General features: G+C 49.1%; 1 protein-coding gene across 4 annotated transcripts in view; it reads right to left on the reverse strand.

Moving 5' to 3' along the window:
* The window catches only part of NUTF2 (nuclear transport factor 2), a 257,157-nt gene that overhangs the window by 170,976 nt on the left and 72,318 nt on the right, over nt 1-13,863 (reverse strand). Inside the window, exon 2 of one of the 4 annotated variants that reach the window (XM_040328749.1) lies at nt 12,440-12,443. The exons of the other annotated variants lie outside the window; for them this stretch is intronic. The gene's annotated coding sequence lies outside the window, so the exon portion shown is untranslated. The remainder of the gene's footprint in view (nt 1-12,439; nt 12,444-13,863) is intronic. 4 annotated transcript variants of the gene reach the window in all.

Raw genomic sequence — 13,863 nt, forward strand, 5'->3', positions numbered from 1 at the left:
CAATACAATCAGTAAGAATCCAACTACTAACATGTCCAAGACCAAAGAGCTGTCCAAAGACACTAGAGCCAAAATTGTACACCTCCACAAGGCTGGAAAGGGCTACGGGGAAATTGCCACGCAGCTTGGTGAAAAAAGGTCCACTGTTGGAGCAATCATTAGAAAATGGAAGAAGCTAAACATGACTGTCAATCTCCCTCGGACTGGGGCTCCATGCAAAATCTCACCTCGTGGGGTCTCAATGATCCTAAGAAAGGTGAGAAATCAGCCCAGGACTACACGGGAGGAGCTGGTCAATGACCTGAAAAGAGCTGGGACCACCGTTTCCAAGGTTACTGTTGGTAATACACTAAGACGTCATGGTTTGAAATCATGCATGGTACGGAAGGTTCCTCTGCTTAAACCAGCACATGTCAAGGCCCGTCTTAAGTTTGCCAATGACCATTTGGATGATCCAGAGGAGTCATGGGAGAAAGTCATGTGGTCAGATGAGACCAAAATAGAACTTTTTGGTCATAATTCCACTAACCGTGTTTGGAGGAAGAAGAATGATGAGTACCATCCCAAGAACACCATCCCTACTGTGAAGCATGGGGGTGGTAGCATCATGCTTTGGGGGTGTTTTTCTGCACATGGGACAGGGCGACTGCACTGTATTAAGGAGAGGATGACCGGGGCCATGTATTGCCCAAAATCTCACAACAACCTCCTTCCCTCAGTTAGAGCTTTGAAGATGGGTCGAGGCTGGGTCTTCCAACATGACAATGACCCGAAGCACACAGCCAGGATAACCAAGGAGTGGCTCTGCAAGAAGCATATCATGGTTCTGGCGTGGCCTAGCCAGTCTCCAAACCTAAACCCAATAGAGAATCTTTGGAGGGAGCTCAAACTCTGTTTCTCAGCGACAGCCCAGAAACCTGACTGATCTAGAGAAGATCTGTGTGGAGCAATGGGCCAAAATCCCTCCTCCAGTGTGTGCAAACCTGGTGAAAAACTACAAGAAACGTTTGACCTCTGTAATTGCAAACAAAGGCTACTGTACCAAATATTAACATTGATTTTCTCAGGTGTTCAAATACTTTTTTGCAGCTGTATCATACAAATAAATAGTTAAAAAAATCATACATTGTGATTTCTGGATTTTTTTTTTTTGATTATGTCTCACAGTGGACATGCACCTACGATAACAATTTCAGACCCCTCCATGATTTCCAAGTGGGAGAACTTGCAAAACAGCAGGGTGTTCAAATACTTATTTTCATCACTGTATATGCATATGATCCTGGGATTGAGAGTACTCTGGAGGTACTTTTTATGACAAATGACACTGTCCCCTAATTTAGAGAATCCAGGCTTAAGACCCGGACCATTAAGCAGGTAAAGGACCTGGTCCCTTTTTGCGATTCGGCACTGTGTCACTTTAACCGACAATTGCGCGGTCGTGCAACGTGGTTTACAAACAAAATTGGCGTTGTTTTTTTTCCCCCCACAAAGAGCTTTCTTTTGGTGGTATTTGATCACATCTGCATTTTTATTTTTTGCGCTATAAACAAAAATAGAGCGACAATTTAAAAAAATAATTCAATATTGTTTACTATAATAAAAATCGCTCCAAAAAAAAAGGGATTTTTATAACAGCTTACCTGTAAAAATCCTTTTCTTGGAGTACATCACGGGACACAGAGCGGCATATTCATTACTATGTGGGTTATATGGAGTACCTTCAGGTGATGGACACTGGCAATCTTAAACAGGAAGTCCCCTCCCTATATAACCCCCTCCCATAGGAGGAGTACCTCAGTTTTGTAGCAAGCAGTATGCCTCCCAAAATGGTCCCCATAAGAGGGGTGGGAGCTCTGTGTCCCGTGATGTACTCCAAGAAAAGGATTTTACAGGTAAGCTGTTATAAAAATCCCTTTTTCTTTTTCGTACATCACGGGACACAGAGCGGCATATTCATTACTATGTGGGATGTCCCAAAGCAATGCTTTAATGAGGGGAGGGAGACATCTTCCCAAGACAACAGGATTTAAATTAGAGGTATACTCAAAATAATAATAAATCCAACTTGGTCAAGAAAATAAATTTAAATTCAACTCAAGGGTGCCCCCGGTTCTGAGGTTCTTAAATTGCAGCCTGCAGCACTGCCTGCCCAAAGGCTGTATCCTTATTCCTTCTTACGTCCAACTGGTAAAATTTTGTAAACGTGTGGACTGAAGACCAGGTTGCCGCCTTGCATACTTGAGCCATAGAGATCTGATGGTGTGCTGCCCAGGAGGCGCCCATGGCCCTGGTAGAATGAGCCTTTACTGACAAAGGAGGAGGCAACCTCTTCAAGCCGTAGGCCTGAGTAATTAACTGTTTAATCCATCTCGAGATGGTGGATTTTGCAGCTGCCTGCCCCTTTTTGGGCCCATCCGGTAAAATGAACAATACATCTGTTCTCCGAATCTTCTCTGTAGCTTTAAGATAGGCCTTCATGGCCCTGACAATATCCAAGGTATGCAGCAACCCTTCCTTTTTGGAAGTAGGTTTAGGAAAGAAGGATGGTAATACCAAATCCTGGTTCAGGTGAAAACTGGATATAACCTTTGGTAGGAAGGAAGGATGAGGACGGAGAACCACCCTGTCCTTATGCAGAATAAGATATGGTTCCTTACAAGATAAGGCAGCCAATTCTGACACTCTCCTGGCCGAAACTATAGCGACCAGAAATACCAACTTCCTTGTCAGTAAAACCAAAGGAATCTCAGCCAATGGCTCAAAAGGTTGCTTCTGCAGAATTGACAGAACAAGATTTAAGTCCCACGGACAAAGTGGCGACTTGATCGGAGGATTAATACGTAAGACCCCCTGAATGAAGGTCTTAACTAGCGAGTGGGTGGCCAGCGGCCTCTGAAACCACACTGACAGAGCTGAAATCTGTCCCTTAATTGTGCTTAATGCCAGGCCTTTATCCACTCCTAGCTGGAGAAAACTTAAAACTCGATCAATGGTATACTTTCGGGAAAGCCATTTCTTAGACTCACACCAACCTACATAGGCCCTCCAAACCCTGTAATAGATTACTCTGGAAACCGGCTTTCTAGCCCTGATCAGGGTAGAGATTACCTGCCTAGACAGACCTCTACCCCTAAGGATCAGGGATTCAGCCGCCAGGCCGTCAAATTTAGACGTCGTAATGCAGGGTGGAGGATCGGGCCTTGAGAGAGTAGGTCTGGTCGTAGAGGGAGAGTCCAAGGATCTCCTACAGTCATCTTCAGGAGTAATGAGTACCATGCCCTCCGGGGCCACGCTGGAGCAACCAGGATGACTGGCTTGTGCTCCACTCTGATCCTGCGCAACAGGCGGGGTAGTAACTGTAGCGGGGGAAAGGCATACAGAAGTTTGAACTGATGCCAAGGGCACACCAACGCATCGGTTCCGCAGGCCATCGGGTCCCTTGTCCGGGACATGAACCTGTCTAGCTTCTTGTTGAACCTTGATGCCATGACATCCACGTCTGGCACACCCCACTTCTGGCAGATTGTCTGAAAGACTTGGGGATGTAGAGACCATTCCCCCGGCGACAGAGTTTGGCGACTTAGGAAGTCCGCCTGCAGGTTGTCCACTCCGGGAATGAATATTGCCGATATGCAGGGTACATGAGCTTCTGCCCATAGAAAAATTAAGCTCACTTCTCTCTGAGCTGCCTGACTCTTGGTTCCCCCTTGGTGGTTTATATATGCCACAGCTGTGGCATTGTCTGATTGTATCCTCACCGGGGACCCCTGCAATTTGGATGTCCATGCCAGGAGGGCTAGCCGAGCCGCTCTGAGCTCCAGGATATTGATGGGCAGGTGCTTGCCCGCCTCTGCCCAAGTACCTTGGCGAGTGCAACCATCCAAGACCGCTCCCCAGCCTTTCAGGCTGGCATCTGTGGTCACTATCTTCCAGGCTATGGGGGTGAAAGATTTTCCCTTTAGCAGATTCCGAGGGTTTAACCACCAGCCCAGACTTTGCCGGACTCTTGATGATAGAGTTAAAGGAAACTCCAAGGCCTGGGCTTTCTTGCTCCAAGCTGTCAGAATGGCTGCCTGTAGGACGCGAGTATGGCTCTGTGCGTAAGGTACCGCCTCGAACGTGGCCACTAGCTTGCCTAGTAAACGCATACATAGGCGAACAGTTGGTTCTCTTTTGCTTAGAACCAACCGAATGATAAACTCCTTGATAGCTTTGACCTTTACCAGGGGCAAAAATACCTTTTGCTGAGCCGTGTCTAACCTCATGCCGAGATATTCCAACTGTTTTGAGGGTTGAAATGCTGACTTTTCTCGGTTTAGGACCCAACCGAACCTCTCCAGGTACTGAACCGTGAGGGCTACTGCTCGCTCCAAGCAAGGAGGCGAGTGATCTATGATTAAGAGGTCGTCCAAGTATGCTAGGACCGTGACCCCTTGGATTCTTAGATTGGCTAGAATTGGAGCTAGGACCTTCGTGAATACCCGGGGGGCCGTAGTCAGCCCGAAAGGAAGTGCCACAAATTGGAAGTGACGCTGAGCCACCGTGAAGCGTAAAAATCTTTGATGTGGCTGAAAGATCGGTATATGAAGGTAAGCGTCCTTTATGTCTATAGACGCCAGAAAGTCGTCCTTCTGGAGCGCGGTGACTGCTGACCGCACGGATTCCATCCGAAATGACTGAACCTTTAGGTAAACGTTTAGACTCTTTAGGTCCAAAATTGGTCTGACATCGCCGTTGGGCTTTGGTATGACAAACAGATTGGAGTAGAAACCTAGCCCTTTCTCTTGGGCTGGTACCTCTACTATCACGCCCTGGCGAAGCAGACGATCCAATGCCGCTAGCAACAAGGCCTTTTTTGCTGGATCGTTCGGAACCCTTGATTCCTGGAAATGAGGCGGAGGAAACTTTTGAAACTCTAATCTGTAGCCTGTGGCCACAGATGACTGGACCCATTTGTCGGGGATGTTGGCTTCCCAAACCTCTGCAAAGAGACGAAGCCTTCCCCCCACTCAAGTGAGTGGGGGCGCCCCTTCATAAAGCAGACTTAGGGGCTGGCTTTGTTGGTTTGCGATACCATGGCTTCTTGCCCCCAGGGGCCTGTCCCTGCGACTTATTGTTAAAGTTGGATCGCGCAGGAGGCCGTCGATACTGCCTGGAATTTGACGTACTCGGCATAGGGGAAAGCTGCCTTTTAAAGGCAGGCCCCCGGAACTTCTTTTTTACTGGTAGAAGGGTACTTTTGCCACTTGAAATAGTCTGAATGTATTTATCCAGATCTTCTCCGAAGAGTCGCCCTCCATGGAAGGGGAACCCCGCCAGCAGTTTCTTGCATGGGGGTTCGGCCGCCCAGTTCTTTAAAGCGGTAGTTCACCCCCCCCCCCCCCGACACATTTTACCATCGAGACAGGCATTGTAGCGCGAGCTACAGTATGCCTGTCCCGATTTTTTTAACCCCGTACTCACCTTGTAGTCGTCCATCGTAGATTTCGGCTCCCGCGGGGAATGGGCGTGCCTATGGAGAGGGAGGATGATTGACGGCCGGCCCTGGCACGTCACTCTCCCCGAAGACAGCCGGAGTAGGTCTCGGCTCTTCACGGCGCCTGCGCACAGGCTATGCGCACGCGTCGTGAAGACCAAGCCTATTTCGGCTATTTCCGGAGAAGCGTGACGCGCCAGAGCCGGCCGTCAATCATCCTCCGTCTCCATAGGCACGCCCATTCCCCGGTATCTTCGATGGACGACTACAAGGTGAGTACGGGGGTAAAAAATTCGGGACAGGCATAGTGTAGCTCGCGCTACAATGCCTGATTTTAAGGTAAAAGAAAAAAAAAAATTTTTCCCGTCGATAGGGTGAACCCCCGCTTTAACCATAAGAGCCTTCTCATATGCACCAAAAATAGTGATAAACGAGACGCCTGTTGGATGGAGTCCTTTATAGCATCCACCGCAAAGCACAAAGCTCTGGGAATATCAGATAGCTCCTCTGCCTGCTGGGCAGGAATGTCTTTAAGCATCTGTTTAGTCTGGTCCTTTAAAGCCTGACAGACCCCGATAGCAGCCACCGCTGGCTGTACCACTGCTCCTGCCATAGCAAAGGAAGCTTTTAAAAGTGATTCTAAATGTTTATCCACCGGGTCTTTAAACATTTGTATGTTTTCCACCGGGCAAGTTAATGATTTATTTACACAGGAGATGGCTGCGTCCACGGCTGGGAGCGCCCATTTTTTGGCAAATTTCTCCTCCATAGGGTAGATAATAGAAAATCTTTTAGGCGGCAGAAAAATTCTGTCCGGCCGTACCCAATCCTGGTAGATTAACTCCTCTAACAGAGGATGGACCGGAAAAACTGCGTTGCTCAAGGGCGCTTTTAAGGAGCCCAAAGAAGAAACTGCCGGAACCCGAGGCTCTGGTAAGGGCAACTTAAAGGCCGAGCGGACCATGTCTGTCAAAGACTGGACCCATAAACCCTCCGCTTGGGAGGCTGAAAATGGTTCCTCCACAGTAGATTCCTCAATCTATGAAACCTCTAGGTTCTGGTCCAATTGATCCTCCTGACATTCCAACTCCTCCGGAGAAAGAACCTCATCATCCGAGGATACACACTTAGGCGAAGGGGATCTAGTCCGCTTCTTGCCTGGCATGGATTTGGTGATCATAGCTGCCAATCTTTTCTCTAGCCCTTCTAGGGAGACGGCTAGCATCTCCTCTGTGATAAACACAGGGTTGGGTGGATCTGGGCCAGCCTTAGCAACAGACCCCCCTAATGGCTCAACCAAGGCGCCCACCACTGGGTTGACAGGTGGGGAGAGTACTGGCATAGCCTGACTCGTATCTTCAGAATCCGAGGGGGAACCCTTTGGTTTTTTGGCCCCTTTTGCACCCCTTGATCCCGAGCCTTTGGGTGCCATGGTACAATACCGAGGTACCCCTGTATACAACTGACTGTTGTAATCAGGAGATAATATATGTGGTTTAGGGAACAGCAGTACTACTGATGACCAAAAACCTGGTGGGGAATCCAGTCAGTGCCTTTCCTTTTTTTTTTTTTTTTAATTATTATATATATATATATATATATATATATATATATATATATATATATTCTCTTTTTTTTTTTTTTTCCAAAGCACACTGCCCCCCACAAAAAATTGCTAGTATCCACCTGCTGCCATAAGGATTTTTAGGCTAGACAAAATTAAGCTAGTTCTGAATTCCAGAACTGCAATACTCGCTTGCGCCACCGGGTGTCACTGTTCCTCAGCCGCAGCGCTGCCGCTCTGTGTCGTCCTGTTCCAAGCTCAGAACTGAATGAGCTGTACATCACAGAGGAAGGGACGCCCCTTCCTCCTATGAACCTGACGTCCCCCCCCCCCCCCCCCCCCCCCCCTCCGTAACGGCGCAAAATTTTCTTATATGCTCGTGCACGCGCACGCGCCCGCTATCACGGGGGGGCCAAGCTGGAAGACACCAGGAGCCCTGCTGCAGCCCAGAGGAGAGCGTTTTGAGGCATCCCTTTACCGGACACAGAGCGGCATAGATCTTCAGCTGCCTGCGGCCTGACACCCAGCCAGGTAGGAACTCTTGGTAGGTTAAGACCTAAGTTCTGGGAAAGGTATAGGCCCACAGCCCCTCCTTTGCCCACCTAGCGCGCAGCCAGATGGTTACCTGCAAACAGACCAGGGAATCCAATATTTGGGGGGTAAAATACACAGACCATCCTGTCTTTCCTAGACATAGTGGCCCCAACTGCCAATGCTAGAGCATATACAGGCTAACTTCCCCATAGATCCCTGGAGGGCCTGCTGTCGAACCAAGTCCCGCAGGCCCCCCTTCTTACCTGCTCCATGCCGCAGGACCTTGCACAGCAAGCGGTCCAACCTTCACCCATCTCCGTGGGTAGCGTACTAGACCTTCAGGCCCTGGGGTCCTGGAAGGAACCCACTGTCCTGGACCTATACAGCACCCTGGCAAACAGGTTACTTTAGGCACTTTAACAAAAAAAGGCTCTAAGTCCTGGGCCCAGGGTCCAGCTCTCTAAAGAGAGAAGCGTTATAGGCAAAACCCCTCGGTTTGGGGGCCCGGGTACTGTCCACTTTGGCACTGAGGCACTTTGGACAGATCCGGTTAGCCTGCCTTGATCCCAAGGATGTGGAGGCAAAGCTATTCCATGACCAACACCTAAGACACTGGCGAAAAAACTGAGGTACTCCTCCTATGGGAGGGGGTTATATAGGGAGGGGACTTCCTGTTTGAGATTGCCAGTGTCCATCACCTGAAGGTACTCCATATAACCCACATAGTAATGAATATGCCGCTCTGTGTCCCGTGATGTACGAAAAAGAAATATTTCCCCCCCCCCCCCCCTCAGTTTAGGCCGATATATATATATATTTTTTTAGCAAAAATATCGCAATACGCGTTTGATCGGTTTGCGCAAAAGTTATACATTTACAAAATAGGGGATAGTTTTATGGCATTTTTATTAATTTTTTATTTATTTTTTACTAATAATGGTAGCAATTAACATTTTTTTTCGTGACTGCAACATTACGGCGGACACATTTGATACATTTTTGGGACCAAAAGTGCTATTAAAAAAATGTACCGATTACTGTGAAAATCGAAGTGAAGCGGTTTAACCACTAGGGGGCGCTAAATGTGTCAAGTGTGTCCTATTGTGTGTTTCTTACTGTAGGGGGGCGTGGCTGGACGTGTGACGTCACCGATAGTCGTTCCCTATGACAGGGAACAGACGATCAGTTACAAGCCACAGAGAAGAACGGGGAAGGTTTGTTTACACTCCCCGTTCTTCAACTCCTGTGACCCGATCACGGGACACCGGTGGCGATTGGGTCCGCGCGTCCCGCAGCTTCGGACCGGGTCGCAAGCGCTGCCGCCGGTGCGCTCGCAACCCACGGCTGGATTCTTAAAGGGGACATCCATGTACGCCCTTGTGCCCAGCCGTGCCATTCTGTCGACGTATATCGTCATAAGGAAGTCATGGCTATCTGGTATTCAGCTAATCATCACAGAGAATTTTTTTCCATGGACCACCTTGCACTTTTTTTCTTTTCAACTTGAATTTTTTTTTGCACCTTGGGCTTATGAACTGTTTTATGACTTTAATATTATTTATGTTTTTCATATTATGTTGGGGTTAGCGCAACATGTAATTGTTACCATTTTAAGGACTGTGTATATCATAGTATATTATTTGCTGCTTTTTCCCAATTCATGACACACTTTAGTGCAGTTTACCATTTGAATTACACAAAATAAACAAAATATGAAAGGTATTCCCCTAGGGTCCTTTCCTTTTTGCAGCCGATACCCATAGTGCTTCCTAAGGTTTGTTTATTACACTTGAATAAAACAATGTGTGGGTAAATATAAAAGTCAGATAAATTTATCTTATTCCTACTAGGACTAAACTGGATGGAGGATTGGGACTACCTAATCGCTATTCGTTATAGAGCAGTTGCCCAAACTAGGATTTTTAGAGACATGCAATAGGTATGTGTCATAAGAAAAATCCATGATGGGCAGTAACTTATCCCAGGCTTCTCAGGTCCCTTGTCCCTATAGAGCAGACCTGGGCAAACTACGGCCCGGCGGACCTTTTAATCCGGCCCACCCCCGCCGAAATCGCCGCCGCTGCCACGTTAATCACCGCGACGGGGAACATTACAGACAGCGTTCGTTTGAACAGCTGTTTTCCCCGCCGCGCATAGACACTCCCCCTTGGACGGATCTGTCCAATCGCGAGCAAGGGGGAGTCACATAGACACTCCCCCTTGCTCGCGATTGGACAGATCCGTCCAAGGGGGAGTGTCTATGCGCGGCGGGGAAAACAGCTGTTCAAACGAACGCTGTCTGTAATGTTCCCTGCCGCGGTGATAACAGTAGGCAGGGCCGGGAGGGGTCACTGTGCCCATCACACGCAGCCACTGTGCCACCATAAATTGTCGCCACTGTTCCCATCACACGCAGCCACTGTTCCCATCACACGCAGCCACTGTTCCCATCACACGCAGCCACTGTTCCCATCACACGCAGCCACTGTTCCCATCACACGCAGCCACTGTTCCCATCACACGCAGCCACTGTTCCCATCAAACGCAGCCACTGTTCCCATCACACGCAGCCACTGTGCCCATCACACGCAGCCACTGTGCCCATCACACGCAGCCACTCTGCCCATCACACGCAGCCACTCTGCCCATCACACGCAGCCACTCTGCCCATCACACGCAGCCACTCTGCCCATCACACGCAGCCACTCTGCCCATCACACGCAGCCACTCTGCCCATCACCCGCAGCCACTCTGCCCATCACACGCAGCCACTCTGCCCATCACACGCAGCCACTCTGCCCATCACACGCAGCCACTCTGCCCATCACACGCAGCCACTCTGCCCATCACACGCAGCCACTCTGACCATCACACGCAGCCACTCTGCCCATCACACGCAGCCACTCTGCCCATCACACGCAGCCACTCTGACCATCACACGCAGCCACTCTGCCCATCACACGCAGCCACTCTGCCCATCACACGCAGCCACTCTGCCCATCACACGCAGCCACTCTGCCCATCACACGCAGCCACTCTGCCCATCACACGCAGCCCCTCTGCCCATCACACGCAGCCACTCTGCCCATCACACGCAGCCACTCTGCCCATCACACGCAGCCACTCTGCCCATCACACGCAGCCACTCTGCCCATCACACGCAGCCACTCTGCCCATCACACGCAGCCACTCTGCCCATCACACGCAGCCACTCTGCCCATCACACGCAGCCACTCTGCCCATCACACGCAGCCACTCTGCCCATCACACGCAGCCACTCTGCCCATCACACGCAGCCACTCTGCCCATCACACGCAGCCACTCTGCCCATCACACGCAGCCACTCTGCCCATCACACGCAGCCACTCTGCCCATCACACGCAGCCACTCTGCCCATCAACGCAGCCACTGTGCCAATCACACGCAGCCACTGTGCCATCACATGCAGCCACTGTTTAATCAATTGTTATTGATTAAACAGTGGCTGCCTGTCCCCAGCCTCTGTCCCCCTCCTGTGTCATGTCCCCAGCGTCTGTCCCCCTCCTGTGTCATGTCCCCAGCGTCTGTCCCCCTCCTGTGTCATGTCCCCAGCGTCTGTCCCCCTCCTGTGTCATGTCCCCAGCGTCTGTCCCCCTCCTGTGTCATGTCCCCAGCGTCTGTCCCCCTCCTGTGTCATGTCCCCAGCGTCTGTCCCCCTCCTGTGTCATGTCCCCAGCGTCTGTCCCCCTCCTGTGTCGGGTCCCCAGCCTCTGTCCCCCTCCTGTGCCATGTCTATAACAAGTTCTCATACCAGTTTTCCAACAAATGATATTTACTGCTTTTTATAAAGAAATACAATTGATTTTATGCAGTACTGAGTTTAGCCTTTTGGCCCGGCCCTCCAAAATATTTTTAGTTTCTCATGTGGCCCCATCGAAAAAATAATTGCCCACCCCTGCTATAGAGGATTCTTATGGGTACTCCTGAGGAAGTCACATGAGTGACGACACGTTGGGTGGAGCCAGGTGACTGCCGTAACCAGAAGTGACGTGGGAGCCCTGGCCCCACATGTTGTTTTTATTTAGTTATTGTTTTTTAACACAGGCTGATAAATGTATTACACTTGTAAATTATTATTTTTTTTAATAAATGTAAACTGTTTGAACATACTACGCTATGGGGATCCACTATAAAAATATGAGCCCATTGCAGGACAGACAAGTTTTTAAAGGGCTGCACACCTCCCATGTGTGAAATACCCCAGGGACAAAAAAAAAAAAAGTACCCGAATAATTGGAGTGGTATTTTGAGGGACCCCCTGCTAAAGTGGACAGCAATATTAGACTTTGCTCCTAGCGGATCCAACCAGGGAAGGTGAGAGCATAGGAGAAACGGTGGTGGGAATCACCAATCACTGTGGCATATTGTCTAAATCCATAGAAGAGCACTTTGGAAGATTTTCCAATCACTGGATGAACAAACATTTTTCATTAAGATTTTAATTGCACAATAATAGAGACTTTATACACTACTGTGGAGAATTTTATTTTAGCAATGTTATGTATATAATTGGATATGATTCGATTGCACTAGGGTTGCACCGATACTGGTACCAAGCATTTGCATCGGTACTCGTGCAAATGCGCCGATACCTGAAACCGATGACTTCAGGTTCGGCCCTTTTATCTGTCAGCGGGATGCCCCGCTGACAGATGAAATGTATACAAAAGAATTTCGCAGGCAGTCAGTTGTTAAGGAGCGGGGCTGCCGCGTCCTTAACAACCAATAACGTTTCAGCTGCCAGTGGGGATTTCCCTTCTCTTCAGTGGACCTGCAGCAGCTCTGCCCCCTCTCGCGTCAGCTCCACCCCCTCTCACGCCGGCCCCGCTTTTTGTGTCCTCCGGCGATGTGCTTCTCCTCCTCGGGCTCCTCTGTGGGCGGCTGCGGGGTGACAGATCTGCCTGCCTGGTGAGTAGTGTGTCCTACACTGAGCCAGACTTTACTGCAGCAGAACCTTGGAGGGGTAGAGCATGTCTGCTGGGTGTTATAGTGCAGTGATTGTGTTCCCAAATACCCCCCCTCCCCACCAAAAAAAAAAGTAGTTATAAAAATGTAAATGAAAAATCGGTGCAACCCTAGATGCACTTACATGGTAACATATTTTCCATTATAAGAATTGGAAGTCACTAAGGCCTCATTCACACAGGTGGATTCCGTCGCTACGGAGTCCGCCTGCCCCCGTCAGCTCAGCGGGAGATCAGTCCGCAGATCTCCGCTGAGCCAACGGATGACAAGCTCCTCTCTGCTCACTGAGCGGGGAGGGGCTTGTCGGACACCACTGTCCTCCTATGAAGCGATCTGATGAAAACAAATCGCATGTCCATTTTCATCAGATCTTACCCGATCCGATCCACATGGACGGATGGGGACGTGGCCCCCATACGTCTGTTTTTAGCGGATCGGATGTCAGCTGACAAGTTTTCGCTAACATCCGACGCTCCATAGGGATGCATGGAGCGGCCGTTCAGGTCCGTGACAGACGGACACGAACGGCCCGTAGTGTGAATGAGGCCCAACACTACGAAAACATAGGGAGGCACAAAAGACTAATTTATTCACCTGTAGATGTGGGAACACATTTTACTGATTGCAGCCCACCCCCAGACGCAATTTACAGGTATTGGTTGCAGGCAGCATGGGGTAATTGTTTTTTAATTTAGATTTGATTGCAAATACAACTACTGATCAACTAGGTGAGGACTCATTACGTTTTCTTCATGTCGCACCATCTGTTAAGATTTAGAAGAGTAACACCTCATTTACTCAAACAACACACACACACACACACACACTCAATATGAAGGATTTCATAAGATATAGCTTACCCCAGGGCTTGACAAATTTGCTTGGAATCTAGGAGCCAGTTAAAAAAAGGTAAGGAGCCAGGAACGCGCCCTGCCGAGCTTGCGCACAGAAGCGAACGCATACGTGAGTAGCGCCCGCATATGAAAGCGATGTTAAAACCACGCATGAAATATTGCCGCGATTGGTAGAGCGAAAGCAATAATTCTAGCCCTAGACCACCTCTGTAACTCAAAACATGCAACCTGTAGAATTTTTTATACATCGCATATGGAGATTTTTAAGGGTAAAAGTTTGTCGCCATTCAACGAGCGGACACAATTTTGAAGTGCGACATGTTGGGTACCAATTTACTCTGCATAATATTTTTCACAAAGTAAAATAAATTGGGCTAACTTTACTGTTGCTTTAATTTTTAACCAGTTCCCTACCGAGCCATAATATT

The sequence above is a fragment of the Rana temporaria genome, chromosome 11 (assembly GCF_905171775.1).
Source record: "Rana temporaria chromosome 11, aRanTem1.1, whole genome shotgun sequence".
NCBI classification, from domain to species: domain Eukaryota; kingdom Metazoa; phylum Chordata; class Amphibia; order Anura; family Ranidae; genus Rana; species Rana temporaria.